Below are 24,304 nucleotides of genomic sequence, written 5' to 3' on the forward strand. Positions count from 1 at the left end.
CGGAGTCTTCCTCAAGGCTATGTACACAGTCCTACGATCTGTCACCGGCTGGTGGCAGAACATTTGTCTGAAGTGCCCACGAATCCACGAGTTCAGGTCTGTCATTATATTGACGACATTTTGATTCAAGGTGAAACGCAAGACCAGGTACAGTCCCATTTAGATCAGATCCTTGACTGTTTGCGAGCGAAAGGTTGGGAAATTAATCCTGACAAATTGCAAACTCCGTCCCAAAATGTGAAATTTTTAGGAATCAATTGGCATGAAGGTCACAGAGAAGTGATCCCACAGGTGAAGCGAAAAATACTTGATTTTGCAGTTCCTAGGAACAGGAAAGAGGCTCAATGTTTCATTGGCTTGTTTGGCTTTTGGCGTCAGCATATTCCCCATCTAAGTCAGATTCTGGCTCCATTATATCGAGTCACTCGTAAAAAGAATGCGTTTGAATGGGGTGAGTCTCAACAGAATGCTTTTAATTTGGCTAAAGAAGCTATTCAGTATGCTTTGGATTTGTGGCCTGTGAGTGAAGGTGATGTGGATTTGAATGTGTCCGTGGAAGGTCTGTATGCCAATTGGAGCCTGTGGCAAAAGCAGGGCAGACAAAAAGTGCCATTGGGTTTTTGGACCAAAAAGTTACCTGAGGCTGGTGAGCGTTACTCACCCTTTGAGAAACAATTGCTTGCTTGTTATTGGGCTCTGGTGGATACCGAGCAACTGACCCTAGGCCATGCTGTGATTTTGAGGCCTGAAATTCCCATTATGCAGTGGGTTTTGAGTTCACCGAAGTCCCATCGAATTGGACATGCTCAGGAGGCGAGTGTGATTAAATGGAAATGGTACATTCAGGACAGGGCACGTGTGGGTTCGAAAGGTGTGGCGGCTTTACATGAGCGAGTGGCGCAGGCGCCCTCCAATGAGACTGAAAGCGATTGTTCGGTACCCGTGGTGCAGGAGTCTCCCGTTAAGTGGGGTAAATCATTTGATGATCTGTCCGTGGAGGATAGGAAACATGTGTGGTTTACGGATGGTTCAGCGAAGTTCGTCGGTGACAAAAGACATTGGAAAGCTGTTTCGTATAACCTGATCACGCAGAAATTATTGAGTACGACTGGAGATGGTAAGAGTAGTCAGTATGCTGAACTCTATGCGGTTTACCAAGTTTTGAAGCAGGAATTGCCTGGCACATGTCATATTTTCACTGATTCCTGGTCCACTGCGAATGGACTGGCGGTATGGTTACCAACATGGCATTCTCATAATTGGGAATTGCATTCAAAAGAATTGTGGGGAAAGGAATTATGGCAAGAAATTTGGGAGTTGCTCCCGCAGAGTACTGTAACAATCTTTCACGTGGATGCTCACACTCCAATTGACTCCCTTGATAAATTCTTCCATAACATTGCAGATGAAAAATCTAAAATTGCTGAGGCAGTGGTGGACATGCAAGATTCTGATTTGGCGGGATTGGCGAAGTGGGCCCACCACAAAGCAGGACATTTTGGAGAAAAAGCCACTAGCAGGTGGGCTGCCGATAGAGGAATTCATATTCCTTTTTCTTTAATAAAAGATGTCATTTTACATTGTCCCATTTGTCAGCATTCTGGGAAAAAGGAGGTACCTCAAATTGTTCGAGGCCACTTGCATCGAGGTAAATTGCCCGCTCAAATTTGGCAGATTGACTATATCGGTCCGCTCCCTATGAGCAGAAATTGTCAATATATTTGTACAGTTGTTGACACTTATAGTGGCCTTCTGGTCGCTTTCCCTTGCAAGAACGCTACCCAAGTGAATACCATTAAAACCCTGGAGCTGCTTATTCTGTACTATGATGTCCCATTTCAAATTCAATCAGACAACGCATCCCACTTTCGTGGAAGGTTGGTGCAGGAATTCTGTGCGGAAAATAATATTGATTGGGTGTTCCACATTCCGTATTACCCACAAGCTTCAGGACTGATTGAGAGAATGAATGGTTTGTTAAAAGAACAATTGCGCAGATTGACTGATGACCGTTACAAGAATTGGAAGGATGTATTGTTTCAAGCTTTATTGATTCTGAATAATCGCCCTTTGTTACATGCTGAATCCCCTTTGATGCGTTTGTTTCCTCCAAATGTTGATGTAAAGCCTAATTCTTTATCAAACACTATCATGTATTGGGAAATTACCCCCGGTGCTTTGGCTCCATGTAGAGCGACCCCAGGTTCCGCAGGCCTCGACCTGCATGCTTTAAATGATGCAAATTTACCAGGAAATGACCGAATCATTGTTGAAACTGGCATTGGTGTCTGTATACCTGCCGGTAGTTTTGGATTAATTGCCCCCAGATCTGGCCTGGCCCTGAAAGGCGTACAAGTGCTCGGTGGAGTAATTGACAGTGACTATCAGGGAGAGATTAAGGTTCTCCTGCTTAATAGCAGTGAGACTGACTTATTAATTAAAAAGTCTGACCGCGTTGCTCAGTTACTGATTATGCCTGTCTTCAGTGGTGAGATCAAAAAAGGCTCTGCCCCAACGTTGCTAACTGTGCGAGGACAAAAAGGCTTCGGATCATCTGATCTTCCTGGAGCTAAGATATGGGTGCAATCGCCTAAAAATCCTCCTGAACAGGCTGATATTATTGCGACCGGTCATGACAACACCGTCTTGGTGATGAAGCCAGGGAAAGATGGCTGGGAAGCTGTCCCAGCTGATAAATGTTATTTACGAGAATGATTAAGGCCTGTATTTGTATTCTTTCAGATCATTCTCTGGACTGCTGCTGCAGGATGTGTCGGCGTTGGACTCCTTTTGGCCTGCTACGCCGGGAGAGGAGAGGATCCACCGACGCCGGTTGATGGGAGAATCCGAGTTCCACGGTCTGCGTGGTTGACTTCCTCTAACTTTTGGATTACACTCGCAAAGCGAGTGACGAACTCTCCACATTTCTGTCTTACCCCAATGAGGTCTGTCACTGACATTTTAGCGACCTGTCTGGTTGCCGTCCCTGCATCTACCGAGACTTTGCGACATATTTTTAATATCTCGAATGCCCGATCAAATGTTATTCTGGGCGACTTTGCGGCCCATGAGTTTTGTCCCTCATGTACTGCTCTTCCAGACCTCGATATCCCTATTCATTCCCGGATTACTACTTTTAATATTACCCCTGGAGACCTATGTTTTATAATGACGTGTGATCCTAAAGCTATCACCGAATGTATCAAGCTAAAAATACAGGCTGCAACTTCTTTTTCAGCTCATCAACGATTGCTGTGTTTAAAAAGACTTCCGAATTCATGTCTTTCTGTAAAGAATATTATGACATGTAAACATTTATTAGTTGCCCCTAGTTATTATCGTTCCATGTTATTGCCAGCTGGATGGCTCTTTTCTTGCGGAAATTCATCTTGGCCCTATATTCCTGCAAATATTTCTGGTGGCCCATGTGCCATCACTAGATTGAGTTTATTAATGTTTTCCTCACATCCTAATTCACATTCCCGTATTGTACGTGACTCCATGTCGTTGCATGAGGACTGTGATTCCTCTGTCCACCTTTATTCTAAATCAGAATATCTTGGTTTAGCTTTTTCTATCATTGGAGTGCCTGCATTGGCCGTTTATAATGCCAAAACGATCGGCAAGATGGCCTGCTGGATGGTTAAGTCCATCAATCAAACCTCTACTGTTTTATCTGACCTTTTATTAGACGCCCAAGGCGAACGTAGAGCTATTTTACAGAATCGCGCTGCTATTGATTATCTTTTGTTAAAACATGGACATGAATGTTCTGATTTTGAGGGCCTATGCTGTTTTAATTTGTCTGACCATTCTAAATCAATCCAAGCCCATATTGACAAACTCCACGACTTGACTACAGAAATTAGACAACACATAGATCAGGGTTTCTTTGACTGGCTCTTTAATTGGTTACCTGACTTGCATTCTTTACGACAGATTTTAGGGGGAGTTATCGTTGCTATTTGTGTTCTGATAGCTATTTGTTGCTTTATTCAGTGCATCCCTTCCCTGCTCCAATTTTTTAGACTTAGTAAGAGACATAGATCAGTTAATTTTGTTTCCTATTATTCTTCTACTGATGTAAGTTCTATTTAGTTTGTGGTTAATAGACTGGAGTCAAGGGGTGTAATGTAATGGCTGCCCTTTTCTGGCTCTTTTAAGGGGGAGAATGATGGAGAGTGACTCCAGCCTATCACCCCCATAGCATAGGGATTAGGACTATAGACAGGACCCCTGCCTTCCATATATTAGAGCATTTTCGTGTCACTTTCCTTAATGTAGGGCTTATGAATTTAAGTTAGGGGATAGATATATAAGTATTAATCATGATTTGCCCATTTGCTAACGTGTTAGGATATTTTCCATGGAGTTACGCATATTGCGGGCCCTGTAGGCCTTAAACGAGACAGACTCCATTTTGCTTTCTGCCTGGTAGCTCGAGAAGGCTTTCTAGGTCAAGTGTAGTGTTTTAGTTTCAAGCTGTTGTTCGCTTGGAGAGAACCGGCTCAGGCTGGCCCTTATCGAAGGAATGTATTTTTCTCCACTCCGAAGACACAACTTCAGGCCGGCCGGCTGGGAACGTGTCCTTGGTACGGGGAGGTACAAGAATTTGGTGGGCGGCAGGTTGCTGGCCGTAGCTTTCCATGAAGGAACGGGCTTTGATATTAGCGAAGGTGTTAGTTAGTAGTCAGTCAGTCCGTAGGCGGCATCTAGCCGTTAGCATCTCTGCCATTAATTATTTCATGGCGGACAGTCGCCATCTTTGAAGTCCGAGAAAGATTTAAGACCGAAACTCTCTGAGAAAGACTGAAGGAGAATTAGCGCGGAGCGCACTGGTACAGAGAGAGAGAGAGAGACGGTAATTAATAACCAGCAAGGTTCCGGTGGCCTGGAGGGAAGCAGACGAGGTTGAGCCTAGCGGTGCAGACGTGTACCTGTGACGGCTGGGGTGTGACTGCAAGGCGAGCCAGGACACAGAGACGAGAAGGGAACCTAGATGACTGCCGAGCCCAGACTTCATATTAACAAGGTGATCTCCGCCCTTTTCCCAATTAGCGCGCATTCTAATCTTTACCTTTTCTTTACAGAAATTATGTTGCATAGTAATGTGATATGTGTTTATTGTCAATAAATACCCTAGTTCTTATAGAACTAACGTGTGCCTTGTGTTCCTGTTCAATCTTGGTAAATGGATCTCCTAGTCGAAAGTTGTTTATATGAACGGATGTGAAATCCCGATCAGATAGATAGTGATCGAACAAAGAGGGAGTGAGTGGACCTTTGATGCCAAGAATAGGAGGTACATCATATAATTTGGGAACCGTATTAAAAGTCATTATTATAGTTTTATCCCAAGTAGATAACTGAGACATTGTCCTGATAATTGTTCATAGGAATGTGGTCGTCGTTGATATGCGGCGTTAGTGAGAACGTTGGGGGGGATTACCAACGCGGATACCCACAGGATTGTGGCTTGCATAAGTGAGAGCGTCAGGGAGGACACTGGCGTGTAGATCTACCGGATTGTGGATCGTTTGGAAAATGGAGCATTGGGTTCTGCAGGCCCATGTGTAGACGCACCGGATTGTGTGTCATATCTGCCCTAGGGTAGACCGGTCTGGGTCGGGGTGGCCGCGAGACCAACTGAGGTGAATGAGATATTGTAGAAAATCTATGCATGTGTATTGCTATTCCCCATCCTTAGGTGCGATCTGTATATACCTATATATCTATCCATATCCATTGTGAATACGTTCTAAGGAGGGAGGTGAGTACGTTTTGGCTGGGTCATAGGGGCCCCTGGGGGCTGATCCCATCTAAGCGGAAAATCCGGCCATTACAGGTCTCTAACAAAACGGAAGTGCAGAACAACTAATTCACGGACTGTGACTAGGAACTGAAGTAACCCAGCGCCAGTATGAGGTTCTTTGAAATCTGAACCTGTGTTTAAAATATCATTATTCTGCTATGATTTTGATATCAGAGAAACGAAAATGGCAAGTTTTATATGTGTGTGTATTTTCATCAAGATACAATGATGCATGCAGGAGTTATTGGCAAATTCATTCTGAGCCCACAGGTCCCATGTTGTGAACAGCAGCCATCTTAGGTGTTGCCCTTTACATAGGCATATACATGAGCCAATGATTCTGGTAGAGCAAGTATTAAAGGACACGTACCCCGTAGCTTGAGTTCTTCCTGACTCCCATTTGACCTGAACAGGCTGAATCTGCCTACGTGATGTTGGCCTCACCAAACCAGTCCATGCCCTCTAGTCAATCTATATTAAAGATCTGAGCAACTTGTTGTGTACATTGGCCTGAGCAAGATTAGAAGGCCGAATACAGTAGCCATGCCTGTTTATGACCCACAAGCATCCCTTATCCTACATTTCTATTTTCCACACCTGGCTCTGTTTCTCTGCTTCTGGGCTTTTACAATCGGGGGTGACCGTTTATATGATGGGGAGGAAACCAGTTCTATTGTGAGTTTCTCCGGCCTGCACAGGAAAATATGTGAAGTTTGACATATGTTCATGATGGAAGATGGGTTGGTCAGTTTGGGCAAGTAGAATGGAATTCATAATTATAGCCTGCTTTGTTATGGTACCATGGGAGCGACCTACAATGATGTGTTTCACAACAAGAATGTGAGCCTAGGGCCAAACTTTTTGTATAAAAAGCCTGCCTGAGAAAGCTGATGCAGGCTCCCTCTTTCAGCTGTAAAACTACGGTTGGACGACGAAGCCTCATAATTAATTATAATAAAGATGTCTTTTAATTTTACAGATTGGCTGTCAATTCCTTTGCTGCTTTATTATGCAAACTGCGGGATAGATCCCTGGTGGGGAGGCTGAGTCATTTTCCACTTTTCCTCAAGTAGAACCCCCGCTCCAGCTGCTAGAGTGGAAGGTTTACAACATTCTTGGATACTACCTATTTAACATGTATTTAGGCCCATGGAGGGAGCTTGTCAGCATAGATGTGGTATTATTCGCAGGCTACCCGCTCGCAGTGAGACCGGATGGTTGGTCCAGACCCATACAGGTCCAATTAGAACTGCTAGTTCTAAAGGGATACCAATGCCATTTTTCCTCCTTTTTGCACCTGATCGCATTTGGAGCTGAGAGCAACATGCGCTTAACCGGTTTCTGCTTCAATCAATCAATCAATCAATCAATCAATCAATCAATCAATCAGAGCATTTGTATAGCGCACTACTCACCCGGACGGTCTCAGGGCGCTTGGGGTGGGGGGGGGACCGCTACTGCTCGAACAGCCAGGTCTTGAGTTGCTTCCTGAAGGCGAGGTGGTCTTGGGTCACGTGGAGGTGGGTGGGGAGGGAGTTCCACATCTTGGCGGCCAGGTAGGAGAAGGATCTTCCTCCCGTTGTGGCTCTTTGGATGCGGGGGACGGCAGCGAGGGCATGGCTGGTCGATCGAAGCTGGCGGGTGGGAGTGTAGAAGTTCAGGCGGTCGTTGAGGTCTCTTGGGCCTTGGTTGTGGAGAGTTTTGTGTGCGTGGGTGAGGAGTCGGAAAGTGATTCTCTTGCTGACGGGGAGCCAGTGCAGGTTTCTCAGGTGTGCGGAGATGTGGCTGTGTCGGGGGATGTCCAGGATGAGTCGTGCTGAGGCGTTCTGTATGCGCTGGAGTCTTTTCTGGAGTTTTGCAGTGGTTCCGGCGTAGAGGGAGTTGCCGTAGTCCAGTCGGCTGGTGACGAGGGCCTGGGTGACCGTCTTCCTGGTTTAGGTGGGGATCCACCGGAAGATCTTACGTAGCATGCGAAGGATGTTGAAGCATGACAAGGAGACGGCGTTGACTTGTCTGGTCATGGAGAGGGAGGAGTCCAGCATGACGCCCAGGTTGCATGCGTGGTCTGTTGGTTTGGGTGCGCTGCCCAGGGCCGGGGGCCACCAGGAGTCGTCCCAGGCGGAGGGCGATGATCCCAGGATGAGGACTTCTGTCTTATCTGAGTTCAGTTTCAGACGGCTGGTCATCTTCCACTCGGCTACGTCTTTCATCCCTTCGTGTAGGTTGGTTCTGGCGGTGGCGGGCCGTTGGTGAGGGAGAGGATCAGCTGGGTGTCGTCGGCGTAGGAGATGATGTTGAGGTTGTGATGGCGTGCGATGGCCGCGAGGGGGCTCATGTAGATGTTGAACAGCGTGGGGCTGAGTGATGATCCTTGTGGTACGCCGCAGATGACTTCGGTGGCTTCTGATCTGAACGGGGGGAGGCGGACTCTCTGTGTTCTTCCGTCGAGGAAGGAGATGATCCAGTCCAGTGCCTTCTCCTGGATTCAGATGTTGTTGAGGCGCTGCACTAGGGTACGGTGGCAGACCGTGTCGAACGCCGCGGAGAGGTCCAGGAGGATGAGGGCCGCTGTTTCCCAGTTGTCGAGCAGGGTTTGGATGTCGTCTGTGGCTGCGATGAGGGCGGTCTCGGTACTGTGGTTGGCCCGGAAGCCGGACTGCGAGCGGTCGAGGGATCCATTCGACTCGAGGAAGGCGGCCAGCTGTCTGTTGACGGTCTTCTCGATGACTTTGGCAGGAAACGGGAGGAGCGAGATGGAGAGGTAGTTTTTGAGGTCGGTAGGGGGCTGAGTTCGGCGTGCTTCCAGCTCTATGGGAAGGTTGCGGTGTCGAAGGAGGCGTTGATGATGTCCCGTAGATGGGGTGCGATGACAGAGTCGGCCTTGTTGAAGACGTGGTGAGGGCAGGGGTCGGTTGGTGATCCGGAGTGGATGGAGCTCATCGTGCAGATGGTGTCTTCAGTGTTGATCGGGGTCCAGGCGCGGAGGGTGGTGGTGGGGGGCGTTGGTGCGGTAGTAGGGTGCATCGGCAGTGTGCTGAAGCTGTTGTGTATGTCTGCGATTTTGCTGTGGAAGAACGAGGCGAGTGAGTTGCAGAGGTCTTGCGATGGGGTGATTTTGTTGTTTCTGGCGCTGGGTTTGGAGAGCTCTTTGACGATGTTGAAGAGTTCCTTGCTGTTGTGGGCATTGTTGAACAGTCATTCCTTGAATGCGGTTTTCTTGGTGGCGTGGATCAGTTGGTGGTGTTTTCGAGTGGCCAGCTTGAGGGTGGACATGTTGTCTGGTGTTGGGTCTCTGCGCCAGGTTTTCTCGAGGGCTCTGCAGTTCTTCTTGGAGCTCTTGAGTTCGTCGGTGAACCAGGATGCTTTCTTGCTGCCGGGTCTGCTGGGAGGTGTCTTCAGGGGAGCGAGGTCGTCTGCGCAGTTGCTGATCCACCTCGTGAGGTTGTTGGTGGCTTGGTTGGGGTTCGCTGAGCTGGCGGGAGGGTTCTGGCTCAGGGATGCGGCGAGCTGGTCGGCTGTGATCTTGTTCCAGCTTCTGCAGGGAACCTGTTGCTGGTGGTGGTGGAGCGTGGTCCTTCTGAAGCTGAAGTGTACGCAGATGTGGTTCGTCCAGTGGAGTCCGGTGGCGTGGCTGAAGGAGATGTCCTTGCTGGAGGAGAAGACGGGGTCTAGCGTGTGGCCGGCGTAGTGGGTGGGGTTGGTCACCAGTTGCTTGAGTCGGAGGTTTGCGAGGTTGTCCAGCAGGGTGGTGGTGTTGCGGTCATTGTTGTTCTCCAGGTGGAAGTTGAGGTCCCCGAGGAGGATGTAGTCAACCGAGGGGAGGGCGTGTGGGCTGATGAAGTCGGTGATGTCTTCGCTGAATTGTGTGCGTGGTCCCGGGAGTCTGTAGATGAGGGTGCCTCTGAGGGTTGTCTTGGGGTCGGTGTGGATCTGGAAGTGCAGGTGCTCGGCGGCTGTGAGGGTGTCGTCGGAGTTGGTCGTGATGCGGATGGTGTTCTTGTGAACGATGGCGATGCCTCCTCCTGTCTGGTTGACGCGGTCCTTCCGGGTGATCTTGTATCCGTCCGGGATGGCGATGGCGATGTCTGGTGCTGAGGAGGCGTTCATCCAGGTCGCAGTCCAGTGGTCGCAGCTTGTGGAAACTAACTAATCAAAATAGTTTGGAGGAGGTTATACTAGAAACAAGGGTGCAAAAGGGTACAAAAGTGTTTAGTTAAGTTACTCCCCATTATTAAACTGTGTTGGGAAGATACAATGTTGGAGGCATGTGCGCCAAGTGCGGCTTGTAGCAAAAATATCTTCAGTCAGTTGGCAAAAAAGTCAAATCCACCCCATTCTAGCAAAGGAAACATTGCATGTCTTGCACGTGCGGGAGACAGAGGAGTGTCTCATACATGCAGGAAGGGCATAGCAATGTTCTGTACATGCGCAAAAAGCATAGGAGTTTTCCGTGCATGTGCGAAAGGAATAGGAGTGTTCTGTACTGGCGGGAAGCACATAGGAGGGTTCTGTACATGCAGGAAGAGCATATGAGTATTTTGGACAGGTAGGAAGGACACAGAAGTGTCTCCTACATGCAAGGAAGGGCATATGAATGTTCTGTACATGCGGGAAAGGCGTAGAAGTGTTTTGTACATGCCGGAAGGGCATAGGTGTGTCCCGTACATATGGTAAGGGCATAGGAGAGTGCCGTACATGCAGAAAGGTCATAGGCCTTAGAAGTGTTCTGTATATTTGGGAAGGGCATAGGTGTCTCCCGTACAGACGGGAAGGGAATAGGAGTGTCCTGTACATGTGGAAAAAGCATTGGAATGTTGCGTATGTGCAGGAAGGGCATAGGAAATTTTCCGTACATGTGGAAATGGCATAGGAGTGCCCCATACATTAAGGAAGGGCAAACAAATGTTCTGTACATGTAGGAAAGTCATAAGAGAGACAGGTAGATGCAGCAAGGGCATAGGAGTGTTCTGTACTTGCAGGAAGGGCATAGGTGCCTCCCTTAAATGAGGGGAAGGCCTAGGAGTGTCCAGTGTATTTGGTAAGGGCATTAGCGTATCCTGTACATGTGGGATGGGTACCGGAGTGTACCGTACACGCGGAATGACCATAGAAGTGTTCTGTACATGTGGGAAGGACATAGGTGTGTCCCATACATGCAGGAATGGCATAGGAATGTTCTGGAGCCATGAAAAGGTATAAATGCTGCCCTAAGGTTTTCCCACTGGTTTAGAGAATTTAACAAAGGCAGCTCAGTCACATTCTCTGTTCTCCTCTGAGCCTTGCGTTCGTTCCAATCTTATACAGTTCGTGTCCCTTTGTCTGCCTAACAAGAGGCCTGATTCCTGATAAAATTATTTAATAACATTGTGTCAATGGAGACTGAGATACTGCACAATGCGGGCAGAAGTCACAGCGTCATGTGCACATGTTCATAGAAATGGCACGCACAAATGGCTTGACTTCAGGGGCATAGCTTCCACTGGTGCGGCAGGTGCAGTGGCACCGTGCCCCATATGCCCGAGAGACCCACTGAAAACGTGTTTATTGCTGTATTTTATAATTCAAGCAGCAGCCAGAGGCCCTTTCCTTCCTTGCACCAGGACCCATGACACACTGGCTATGCTATTGTTTTATTTAGGTGAGGAAATTAATTTCACAATTCACAAAAAGTGGATTTGGAAAACGTAAGGGGATTTGCTCACATATTGATGTAATATTACTTATTATTGACTATTCTTCCCAGACGAGGGGAGTAGCTGTTCCAGAAATGGAATGTTTGTGCAAGAGCACTAACGTGCAGGTTTGTGAATGTTCCCAAGCATTAACTGGTACCTATCCACCCCCGCCCCCACCCCTGTCGGAGCCAGGCCTTAACTACTCTCATAGCTAAAGCCATCTCCAGGGTGGAAATGGGAATAGAGGTGGAGGTTTAGGGAAAGCGGGTTTCTTTAGTGGAAAAGATGTGTTAATTGTATTTATGCAAATAGGGTGACCACCCCACTTTAGGGCATATTTACAAGGAAATGTCAGAGCGTGGACCTGCGCCAAATTTTGTAGCACTATGCGCCATCATTTCCAAAATGCAGGTATGAGTCTTATTTACAGCAATACGAATCACCCCTGTGTTTTCCCTAGCGCTGGCAATAAAATTAGCTCCCCAGCACCAACGCAGTCACCGTTGCACCATAGTGCAAGGGTGCCTGCGTTGCAGGGAATTATTGTTTATGTTCAGGAAGGTGTCACTTCCTGCACATAAGCAATCAATAATGGTGATTCGTTAGTTCTATACGTGCTGCAGAATGCAGCACACATAGAATTAGCAAATCATCATTATTTAATGATTGTTTACGTGTAGGAAGGGGGACCTTACCGCACAGAAACAATAATTGATGTTGTTTTGCTCTTTCTATGTGCAATGTAAAATCCAGCACACATAGAAAAAGCAAAAAGGAGGAGAAATTGAAGTATTTCTCCTTGTTTCGCCATTCTAACCCCTTCTATTGCATGGTATTCGCTTTTTGTCGCTGCCTGAGATTTACACATCCTTGTAAATCTGGGGCAGCGTCAAAAGCAATGGATGTTTCGGTGGAACGCCCACAGCAGCACCCATTGTACGAACCTTTCACACAAAGTGATGCGTGCAAAGAGGCCTTATTTGCAGGGCGGCGTTAAGCCATAAAAGTGGTTTAAGGCACCTTTGTAAATATGGAGAAATGCAAGTGAATTCTGGTGGCGCTAGCCCCTTGTAAATATACCCCTCCATGTCTTTATGGACACTCTTTCCAGTCACGAGCTTTCCACCAGCAAATAAATGCTGCCAAGCATTTTAGCGTAATTAGATCAAAGGATGCGAACCTGGACTACAAGACTCCGGGAGCAATAGCTTTTAACACATAAGCCGAAGGCCAGAACCATCCTTGCTAATTGCATGGAGCGAGGCAGTCACTGTAGATGCAAAGGCATCGGTGCATGGCCGGTTCTACACGGGGCACAATTACACCTGCGGAGCTACCTTAATTTGACCCAATTAGGAAGGTACATAGCCCTTCCTGGAAAACTCCTAGAAGCTTGCAACTGCTGCAGGATTCCTGGAGTTCTCTCAGAAACCGCTGTGAATAATACAAATGTACAGCTCTGTCTCCAAAATAAATCTACAGACGAGGTTTTATGCATTTTTTAAAGTCAGTATCCGGCTGTCACAGCGCCTGTGCTCGCCCATCCCAATTTCCGTTTGGTAATGGTGTATGGCATTTTTTTTATTTTAAAAAGTTTTATAGAGCGCTGGCTAGACCCGGAGGTATCAGAGCGCTTTACATGAGCATCAGATCATAGTTACAGGTTACATTGTTACAATGGCATCATAGTTAATTGTAAGGTCGAGATAAACAATAAGCACAAATACGTAAGGGGAAAAGCAGGCACAGTGAGAGATTCAGGGGAGGGGGTTGGAGCAGGGGAAGTAGACAGATAATGAAGACAGGAAAGAGGAGGGGAGGGTGAGAGCCACAGCATGGGGAGAAGGGTGACGGGGACACAAACCGGTAGACGAGTCAAGGCAACGTCCAAAGTCCAGTAAGCTGTGATCCCAGGGGAACTGGTTTCTTGTTGCTGACAGTAAACAGAGGTCAAGTGATGTCTGGGTAGATTATAGAATAAAGAAGCAAGGTATGGAAGGAGAAGGTAATTGACAATGCTGTTCTTAGATCTATACCCAAGAGGAACCTCCACTCCGCCAACCTCGCCTTGGCAGAGACCCCCAGCATCCGCAGACGCCGGGCAGGCAGGAGAGCCTTCTCCGCCATTGCAGCCAAGACCTGGAACCAGCTGCCAGTGAACATCAGACGCTCCCAAAACCTGCACATGTTTAGGAGGAACCTCAAGACCTGGCTTTTGGACCAAACCCGGAGCTGCACCTCACCCCCCAGCGCCTTGGAACCCTCGCAGTGAGTAGCGCTCTTTAAAACCCCTGATTGATTGATTGATAGAATAGAGTTATACAGCTTAGGGTACCCCTTTGGGGGTGAGTTGGTGCACAATAACATAGCATAAGATAACATAACAAAGACCTGCTATTCGAATGCGGCAACTAGTATATATTTTGGCTAGGCAGACTGCAGGATTACAGAGCGAGCAAACTGGTAAGCAGGCTGATTTCTTATCACTATGCCAAAGATCTAGTACCAAGAAGAGCACGAGGTGCTGTGTTCAGTGTTTGAATTCAGTGCCTTTTCCCTCCGTCGCTGCAGATCGCGCACAAGTGGAGTTTTATGGGGTTGCCGGGCTGTATCCTCGCATCCCTGGTGTCGATTCGCAGTTTCTGCAGTGTCTGCATCAGAAATCTCCCAGCGCAGTCAGAACTAGTCAGACCCATGGCAGCTACTGCCTGGATTTGCTGTCAAGGGTTTCAATGAGTTTCTTGAAGGACATCAAGTGGAAGAAAGTTGACTACAATGTTGTTGCAACATGCGAGACCAAAGGAAGAAAGGATTCAAAGGTGATGCCAGCAACCTGAATCAATACAGCAGGACTGGAGGTGCACCAGAGACTGTGGCCAGGTGTGAAAAAGGATTTCCCAGCACCAAGGTGCAAATCTTTGTTAGTGCTCAAATTGCGTGTTGGTGGGTGCAGAGGTGGTCATCCTTACTCTTTTGAGGGAAGCAAGATTTATTTTACACCATCAATCTTTGATCCACAAAAGAGTGAAAACAAGGTGTCAAAAGGTGGACTAGAAAGCTAGGGAAAGAGTGACAAAGAGAGCAAGCATGCATGAAAAAGAGAGTACAAGTGTGAGATAGTGTACGAGATGGACAAAAGAGGGAAGGGGAGGAGTCAAAACCAGGAAGCATTACCCATCTCACTAATGAATTTTGAGACAAAGGTGTTAGCTAAAATTATTGTTTCCTAACTAGTTGGAATTATAAGTGCTGTGGGCCACACTGACCCAAACAGCTTTATGCCTGACCGAGGAAGCCGACACTATATCAAACAGGCATAACTGGCCCTAACAGCACAAAGAATTAACAAGCCCCCAGTTTTCATCCTTCTCAACTTCAAAAAGGGATTTGTCTGTGGCAGCTGGAGTTTTCTGTTTAAGGTTCTACACAAAATTAACTTTAGACCCAGATTTCTGGAGGAGAAACAATTTACTCAGACCTATGGGCCAATGTGAGGGTTAATGGAGTGCCACCTGACCCTTCCCAATTTAAGGAGGCACTAGGCAGGGATACTCCAGCGCCCCTTCGCTGTTGGCCCTCATCATTGAACCACTAGCCGAATGGATTCAAAAAGATCCATTGGTACGGGGCTTTCATGGAGGGGCATGATAGAAGACAGCATCTCCTATAAACAGACAACGTCCTCCTCTTTCTTCAGAATCCACCCACAACCAGAGACTGTCTATTGAAAACTCCTGACATATATGGCTCTGCGTTGGGTCCGATGGTTCATTGGGACCATTGGTCCGGGTCAGACGGGACCTGATCGTCCGGGATAAACTCTCTTGGCTCCAAATTAAGAAGGAACATCTCGGGGGGCGTGGCTTGCAGCCGAGAGGAATGGCCGCACTTTAAGGCGGCTCCTCGGCCCTCGCTGCTATTTCAGGCATTGATCCTACGCCTGTGCTCCAGTTTTGCCCATGTACTTGGGGGTGTTGCTCCACTGACCACCTGGGCTCCCCCATCCCCTCCCCGCTTGCCTCCGGACCCTCGATCATCGCAGCTCGCTCCCGAAGCCCGGCTCTCCATCGACCCAAAATGGCGGCTGTGACCAGTGGCCGATACACGGCAGACTCCGGGGCCGCTGTGAAAGCCTAGCTGCCTCCAATGCAGCTATCCTGCCCAGTCGGGGCATAAGGGGGCGTGCGCCCTTCAATCCCAGCTGGTCCCATCCTGCGGGGCCCCACGTGTGACAGCGAAAGTGACCAGAATCAAGCCCTCCCTGACGCCCGGGACCTTAGGTACGCGAGTCCCCTGCTTTGGGCCTACTGCCGGGGACCGCCTACAAGCTGCCCAGAACGCCCGGTCCGGCCTGCGCGAACAGCGGCCTATTGGCCTACTGTACCGCCCAGGTGGACTACCTCTCGCCACCTGGACCTGCTGCTGGTGCCACGGAGGACATTTGGGCACTCAATGAGGCCAAACTACGTGCACAGACCCGGAGCATGCTGGGCCCTGGTTCAGAGACGCGGAGGGCAGTGCTCACCCCTCCACCTCCGCAGCCTAACACGAGGTACTGTGCCCACCCCAGCTTCTGGAGCCTGCTGGGACTGTAGTGGCTTATGCTGTGAGAGATCCTGCCCTCCCTATAATGGGGGTGCCGTCTGGACGCTGTACCCTGGTGCTGGCTGGACGCTGCCTTGGGCCTGGCATTGGAGTCCAAAGAGGGCCCACCTTAACTCCACACGAACCGGCAGCAGCAATACGACCTCTCCCGCGGATCCTGGTGCTTTGCGAAGAGAGATGACCCTGGTGTGTACCCCTTCATTCTCCCTGGACAGACAAACTGAGCCCCCCCTGTGCTGAGAGCCGAAGAGTGTGACCTGCACGCTATACAACCGTGAGTAGAGCACCTGCTACCCCCTGCACTCGACTGCCGCTTTGCCTCATCTCTCCTAGCTCCCACCTGGTCCCGAGACTTTCTATAGTTACTTTCCTGACAGGTGTGAGGACTACTTACTTATCCGAGGCAGCTGGGAGCCCCCTCCAGATCGCGCGCTCTTCGACCCTGCGCCATTGGGACATACTGTACGTATTGGATTTCATGATGGCCTCTAACAAAGGAGGTAAGCCCTCCAGCCAGCGACAGATTAACAAACTCTGGTGGGGTTCTAACGGGGAGCCTAAAGAGGCTAGCCCCGATATTGTATCTAAAACTGCAACTCCTCCTCCTGCAACAAGGCCCCCTACTCTGGAAGACGTGATGGATGCGATCGCTGGGATCCGTTCCTCGCTAGAGACCCGTATAGACTCTGTGAACATCGAAGTGACGCTGCTGCGTGCGGACCTCCGCAAAATGGACACTAAAGTAAAGGATATAGAAGTCAAATCCACGGCGCTTATTGATGACCCCTCCACCCTCCAGCAGCAGGTGGCCCAACTTCAAAAACAACAGTTGCAAATGGGGGAGCTCCTTGATAACTATGAAGGGCGCGCGAGGCGCAACAACCTCAGCATCCTAGGGGGCCCGGAGCGACTAGAGGAGCCAGCTACTGATTTCTTTGTGGAGAAATTGGTACTGCAACATCTCCAACCAAAGTAGCTGTCTAACTAGTTCTCCATTGAGCGAGTGCATAGGGTCCCCGGGGGCAGGCTGAAGCCGAGCGCTCCCCCTCGCCCCATCATTGCTCGAGTGTTTAACTTCCGCGATGTCATCCTTCAGACGGCACGTGCTGGTCCTCCCCTGAGCCTGGACAATGCCCAGATCACGATCTTCCCTGACTATAAGATGAAAGTTCAGGCTCCTCAGCGCAGTTTTCTTGAAGTAAAAAAGGCACTCCGTGCTCAAACCATCAATTATTCCATGCGGTTTCCCACTAAACTTCGCGTTGAATCGGAGGAAAAGGCTTGGTTCTTTGAGTCCCCTGCTGAGGTATGGGACTGGCTTGAGGGGTGGCGTCAGCCGGCTGTCACTGAGAATCGTCGCAGACGATCGGCTGACCACTCCGGTCCAGAAACGCTACCAGGAAGCCAGGATTTATTCACGGACACTGCTCACAGAGACCAATGATGCTTTCAATTGTCTGGATCCACTCCACAGGTCAGTCAGAGGGGAGTATCCTTTGCTCTGTTACCTGCCACATAACGCAGGGCGCTTTTACCCCAGACCGGCCGCATTTTGACTGATTGGTACTTACTCCTGTTCTCCATGCAAGTTCCTTCATGGTCTCGATACTAGGATCTGTCCAGTCCTTGTTTCATTGTGGTACCATGGGACTGTCATGGCTGTCATCATTGACTTAAGTTGCACTGGACTCCTTCATTTTGTACTCTCCTGGCATGACCTCTTCAGCTGCTCTCTCCTTTTCAGCTGCAAATCCAGGTCGTGGTCCAGGGACCAGCCTCATAAAATTGAGACCTCCCACTCCTGATCGGACAAGGTTCATTGCATGATGCCCACCCGTGGTCTACTCATATCCCTTTTTTGCTGGTCCAGAGACTATGAAGCGTCCTGCTCGTTTCAATGTTCCTATACGATGTGAATGCTACTGTTGATGTAATTTGTTCTAAGATGAAGTAGGCTAGACAATCCTGTTCACGTACAGCGAAGGCACCCTTGGCTCTCCACACACCCCATCAATGTTCGGGAGGGCGACAGGCACTCTGCCTAGTTGGGGTGTGGATAGTTTCAAGTCCGCGGGCAGGGGGGCAGGGAGGGGGGTTTGGGTTGGGTGGGAAAGGGGTTCTAGGGTATTCGGTTCTGATTTCCTTCCATCTCCAATGGCCTTTTTTTATTTTTATTTGTTGTTTGTAGACTTTGCAGAGTCCTCCTTGCATATGAGCATAATAGACACAGTCGTCCAGCCTCAATTGCCATCCTATCCTTTACGGATATCTGTCCTTGTTCCCAACTGACACAGCTTTGGGCTATGATCTTGCCCCCATGTCTTTTACTTTACAACCCATCATGATGCACTCCCATGCTAGGGTGCTCACCCTCATGACGTGAAATGTCAATGGACTTGGTAGCAAGATAAAGAGAGGAGTGACGATGCAATACCTTAAACATCATGCTCCTGATTTGGTATTACTCCAAGAGACACACCTGATGGGCAATACGTGTCGAGCACAGTATCGAGGGGGATACAAAATACTGATACATGCTGGGTTCACCTCTGGCTCCCAGGGCACCGGTATCCTTGTTAAAAAAAGCCTTCCACTTACATGTACTAAAACGTGGGCTGACACCCTGGGCCGCTTCGCGGTGGCCGAGACCACATGGGAGGGACGACATCTAAACATTATCTCAGACTACATCCCACCAGCATTGAGCAAAGACGCCCTGATGACTTTAGAACGACTGTTGTTAGACCTCCCTCAGGGTACCCTGGTTATAGGTGAAGACTTTAATATGACTATGGACGACGCTATAGATAGACACCCCCAACGTAGCTCCCATAAACAGTGCTCAGACCTTTCGGACTTCACGCATGCCATGGGCTTGGAGGACCTCTGGCGAGCGTCACACCCCGATATCCCATACTATACACATTATTCCTACGCCCACAACAGTATGTCCCGCATTGACTATATCCTTTGCCACTCTGCAGATGTTGGCCTCTTTCGCAATCCAAAGGGGCTCCCCCGAGGTATCTCAGATCACTCTCCCCTCACTGTCGAACTCACCTACCATCGACAGGTGACTAGGGGTCCCATAATTATCAATCCATGGCTCCTGAAAATTCCTGATATCAGAGACAGCCTGCTCGAACATACTAAATATTACTTTGCCGAGAAGCTTGGTTCGGTCCAATCAGCCGTTACAATCTGGGAAGCATATAAGGCAGTCATTAAAGGGAGGGCGATAGCTCTTAAATCTGGATATCAACTCAAACAGGCCGAATTGTTGCTTCAAACCGAGACAGAGTTGCTCAACTTAGAATCTGACCTTAACACTACCCCATCCAATGACACCGCTGCCCGTCTCCAACTGAAACAAATGGAATACAGAATGATGGCCCTTGAAAAGGCTCAAGCGAAACTGTTGCAAACCCGCACTGAGTCTATGAGCTGGGAGACAGGGCAGGTAAAATGCTTGCTTGGCTAGAACACCGCGATCAGGGATCTAGATGGGTTCCGCTACTGATTCGTTCTGATGCCTGCAAATGCCTCGCGCATCACAGACCCACTGAGGCATTTGCAGACCACCTAGAAGAGGTCTACTCCTTGAGAGCATACTACTCAGCGGACGAATCTCGCCTCCTTGTGGAGGAAATGCGCTTACCCACTCTCTCCAACTCGGATAGGGAAGAATTGGACGCTGCTCTCACAACTGAGGAGCTTATGAGTGCCCTCTTTGCCATCAACTCGGGCAAGGCTATGGGGCCTAATGGTATCCCCGTTGAATTCCTCAAAGGGATGGCCCAAGAGGTGATTCCTCACCTAAAGACTATGTTTGAGGAAAGTCTTGAACGTGGTAGTCTGCCACTGGACCAACGCCTGGCCTCCATAGCAGTCATCCATAAGCCCAATCAGCCACCCACTGAGTGTGGCTCTTATAGGCCGATTTCTCTTATTAACGCTGAGGTTAAAATTCTGGCCAAACTTCTGGCCACCAGACTCCTCACAGTTCTCCCCTCCCTGGTACATGATGATCAATCAGGATTCCTTCCGGGCCGGAACACGGCTTTAAACCTCCGCAGGCTCCATAACGTACTGGGCAGGCAACCCTACATACAGGAGGACGCCGCAATTCTGTCCCTAGATGCCACTCTAGCGTTCGACTCAATAGAAGGGTCCTACCTTTTAGAGGTCTTGAAACGGTTTGGCTTTGGCCTTGTTTTTATCCAGTGGGTCCGATTGCTCTACACCGACTTGTTAGGCCAAGTACGAGTCAACGCCCACACATCCAGGCAATTCCAATTGCATAGAGGAACCAGGCACGGATGTCCCCTCTCCCCCCTCCTCCTTGCTCTCACACTGGAGCCTCTAGCCCATTGGATCCGTACAGATGCCTCAATTAAAGGGCTGAGATGGAACGATGATACGATTGACAAAATATCCCTATATACGGATGACATCCTTGTATATGTCTCCTCTCCCAGATCCTCCATTAACAGTCTCTTTCATGCCATTGGGAATTTTGGGAAATACTCTGGTTTCTCAATCAACTGGTCCAAGTCAGCCCTGTTTTGTCTACACGGCCCCCCACCCATGCTTCCAAGAGAGTTCCCCATTGCAGTGGCCAAGGACGGCTTCAAATACCTGGGTATTTTTGTTTCTCCCGAACCCAAGCTCTTCTATGAGCACAACCTAAAGGGCCCGCTCCAGGGACTCCATAATGACATTTCTCACTGGCGTACACTGCCCCTGTCCCTCCCGAGAAGAGCAGCTCTCTTTAAAATGCTAGCACTCCCGCGTTTTTTGTATGTCCTTCAAAATTGTCCTTACCCAATTGCTGACTCCTTTTTTCGTGCATTGGAGGGGGATTTGCGGCTCCTCCTATGGGATGGTAAGGTGCCTCGAATTGCTCTGAATAAACTAACTCAGGGATGGTACGATGGAGGTATCGCCTTGCCAAGCATGCGCCTCTACTACTGGGCATCCCAACTGGTGGCCACCAACTCCTGGATCCACGGGTCACCTACCAACCCGGCTTTCCATTTAGAGCACTATCAGACGGGTCGGGAGGGCTACTTAGGTGCCTTATACGGCAAATTCCCCCGAAACAGATATGTGGGACCCATGACACAAACTATTGCTATCTGGCACTGGGCTACTAAAAGCATGGGTTGGTCTGACATATTTACTCAAGCCACCCCGCTTTGGGCATCCCAAAAGCTAGGTTCCCTTTATCAACTTAAGGGCTTTGACAGGTGGGACACGATAGGCATCTCCACTCTAGGTGACTTCATTCACAAGGGGAAACTATTGACTTTTGCCGAACTTCAACAGAAACACGATCTTGCCCAATCCGAGGCATTCAGATACCTCCAGATTACACATGCTATCACAACCACGGTACCAGACCTCTCCTCCCTTCCAGAGGCCTCTCCCCTAGAAGATAGGCTACTTTCAGAGCCACTCCAGACAAAGGCAATATTGTGTACATATCGTAAACTGTGCAACAATATGCCTGACTCCTTCCAGGCCCTGCGAGACAAGTGATATGAAAAGACAATGGTCCTAACCATTCAATAAAAACTTTGCATGAATCAATACAGTTACTCAGTCAAAATAACTTAGAGCTTACCATAATTCTACAGCTCTACGAGGTAAATCCTACATATAATACGAAAAACAAACAAAATAGCAACAGACTTATTTGTTCCCAGGCAATTTAATTCATTGCTCATTAAATGGATATTTTAAATTGATAAAACACAGTTTCCAAGTGTCACATTCAATACATATTTATAACAACTTAGCCAAAGGTGATTGTGCCCCAAGGGGGACGTGCAAAAGACAAGCGTGACAAGGAGAGATATAAGTGTTATTAGAAAAGTAAGAAAAGATCAGGGAAAATTTGACCCCCCCCCCTATCCCCTTTATAACTTTGACGTGCTTATTTTGGAATTTATGTCCAGTTTTGTATTGATCAAATTACAAAGAAAAGTATTGAGGCTGGGTGTTTACTGAGACGGTATCTCACAACACCGTCCATATTGCAGTGTAAAAATTATTTTTGTATTTGTTGTCACAAATTTTCCCTGATCTTTTCTTACTTTTCAAATAACACTTATATCTCTCCTTGTCACACTTGTCTTTTGCACGTCCCCCTTGGGGCACAATCACCTTTGGCCAAGTTGTTATAAATATGTATTGAATGTGACACTTGGAAACTGTGTTTTATCAATTTAAAATATCCATTTAATGAGCAATGAATTAAATTGCCTGGGAACAAATAAGTCTGTTGCTATTTTGTTTTTTTTTTTCGTATTATATGTAGGATTTACCTCGTAGAGCTGTAGATTTATGGTAAGCTCTAAATTATTTTGACTGAGTAACTGTGTATTGATTCATGCAAAGTTTTTATTGAATGGTTAGGACCATTGTCTTTTCATATCGCAATTTACCCAGGTCCTGGACCTATTGGGTTGCCCCATTTTTGAAAATAAAAATCTGCGAGACAAGTGGCAGGAGGATGTGGGAGGCCTAGACAATGAAGACTGGAGATCGGCACTCATGCCCCCTAGGGAAACGGCAATAAATCACCGCTTCAGATTGATCCAATTGAAAATTCTACACAGAACGTATATGTCTGCCCCTCTCCTGGCTAAACTGGGAAGACGCCCGGATGAGATGTGTCTCCGCGGCTGTGGCCGCCCTGGCACCTTTTACCATGTCCTCTGGGAATGTCCAGTTATCCAACAATTTTGGGACGGGGCGGTTTGTAAAATGGCAGAGGCGGTGGGAAAACCCATTCCTCTTTCCCCTAAGGAAGGACTTCTTAATATATGGGGTGCTACGGACCTCGCTGAGTTGGAGCTTCAGTGGGTGGCCCTGGGTTTCCTGTTAGTAAAGCGAGCAGCGGCGGTGCACTGGGGTGCCCCTCCTGGTGGGTTGGGTGGCAGAAATGGATAGATGCATGCTGGCTGAAAAATCAGTATTTAAGGTCAGAGGATGCCCCAAGAAGTGGGATAAAAAATGGGGACACTGGAATGTCTATAGAGGCGAGATCTGGACCTACCCCTCATTCGAAATGGCAATGGATAATGCTGGATCGAGACGATGTAATGATCTTTAAAGTGATTTTTCTGTATATGCCTGATTATTTGATGCTGTACTGTACTGCTTAATTACTGAATGCTGACTCTGCTTTTGTTTGTTTTCTCAATAAAATATTAAAACAAAAAAAGAAGGATCATCTCAAGCACCTGTGGATCAATTCCTCCCTATCACCGCACAGTAGCTGGGAAGTTCAAATTACAACCCCATGGCAGAGATCATGCAGGGATCTTAAAAAGTAATCAAGGCAATCACTGTCTATACTTGACAGAATAGTCTTGTACAAGATAATTGCACTCCTTAAATGGTTATATACTCTACAAAATGTTGCATATGATATTTGAACACAGTTCTTCCAAATGTTTTCAGACTCCCTTGGATATTTTAATTTTGGTGGATAAACTACCCTGTGTCTCCTTTATTAAATGAATCCTCTCACCATATACGGGAGGCCGAGGAGTCCCAGATATTCAATTGTATTATTGGGCTTCCTATTATCCATTAGTGGATAATAGTTAGATTCCAGGAAACAGGGACAGCCCCCCACTTGGAACGGGATTCGTTCCTCGAAAAGAGCACCCACAGGTCAGACTCAGTTCACAAGTTATTGTTTACTGAGCAAGCCATAACTCGTGCCTCTGACATGCACTGCTTATACCCTCACACATGGCATCACTCATAACGTTTTCATAGACGGCATTGACACATTACCGATAAAATTGGAAATTACACCATGGATGTTATGATTAATTTGTTTGATCTTCTTTGGAACATAATCAAACTTCTTGAGCCCAAAACGTCTTGTGCATAAGAATGTCAGATATGTTGGAGTCTTTTACTGGATCTACCTCAAAGGCCCAAATATTCTGCCTTACAACAATTCAGACAGGAAAGAATACATGCATTCATTACTACCAGGATGTGGTGTGTCACATTCCAGAGAGGTTGAATTCTAAGACAGTATGAACTTTCACTAGCCTCCATAATAACAGGGGCGTAGCTTGGGTAGTAAGACTGAGGGGGCGCAGGCATCAGATTTCCCAACAGTCACACTGGCATAAAATAAGTGCAGGACACAAGGGTGCTTAAGAGGCAGTGGAAAGACAGAGCA

Source organism: Lissotriton vulgaris, chromosome 10 (genome assembly GCF_964263255.1).
Source record: "Lissotriton vulgaris chromosome 10, aLisVul1.2, whole genome shotgun sequence".
NCBI classification, from domain to species: Eukaryota; Metazoa; Chordata; class Amphibia; order Caudata; family Salamandridae; genus Lissotriton; species Lissotriton vulgaris.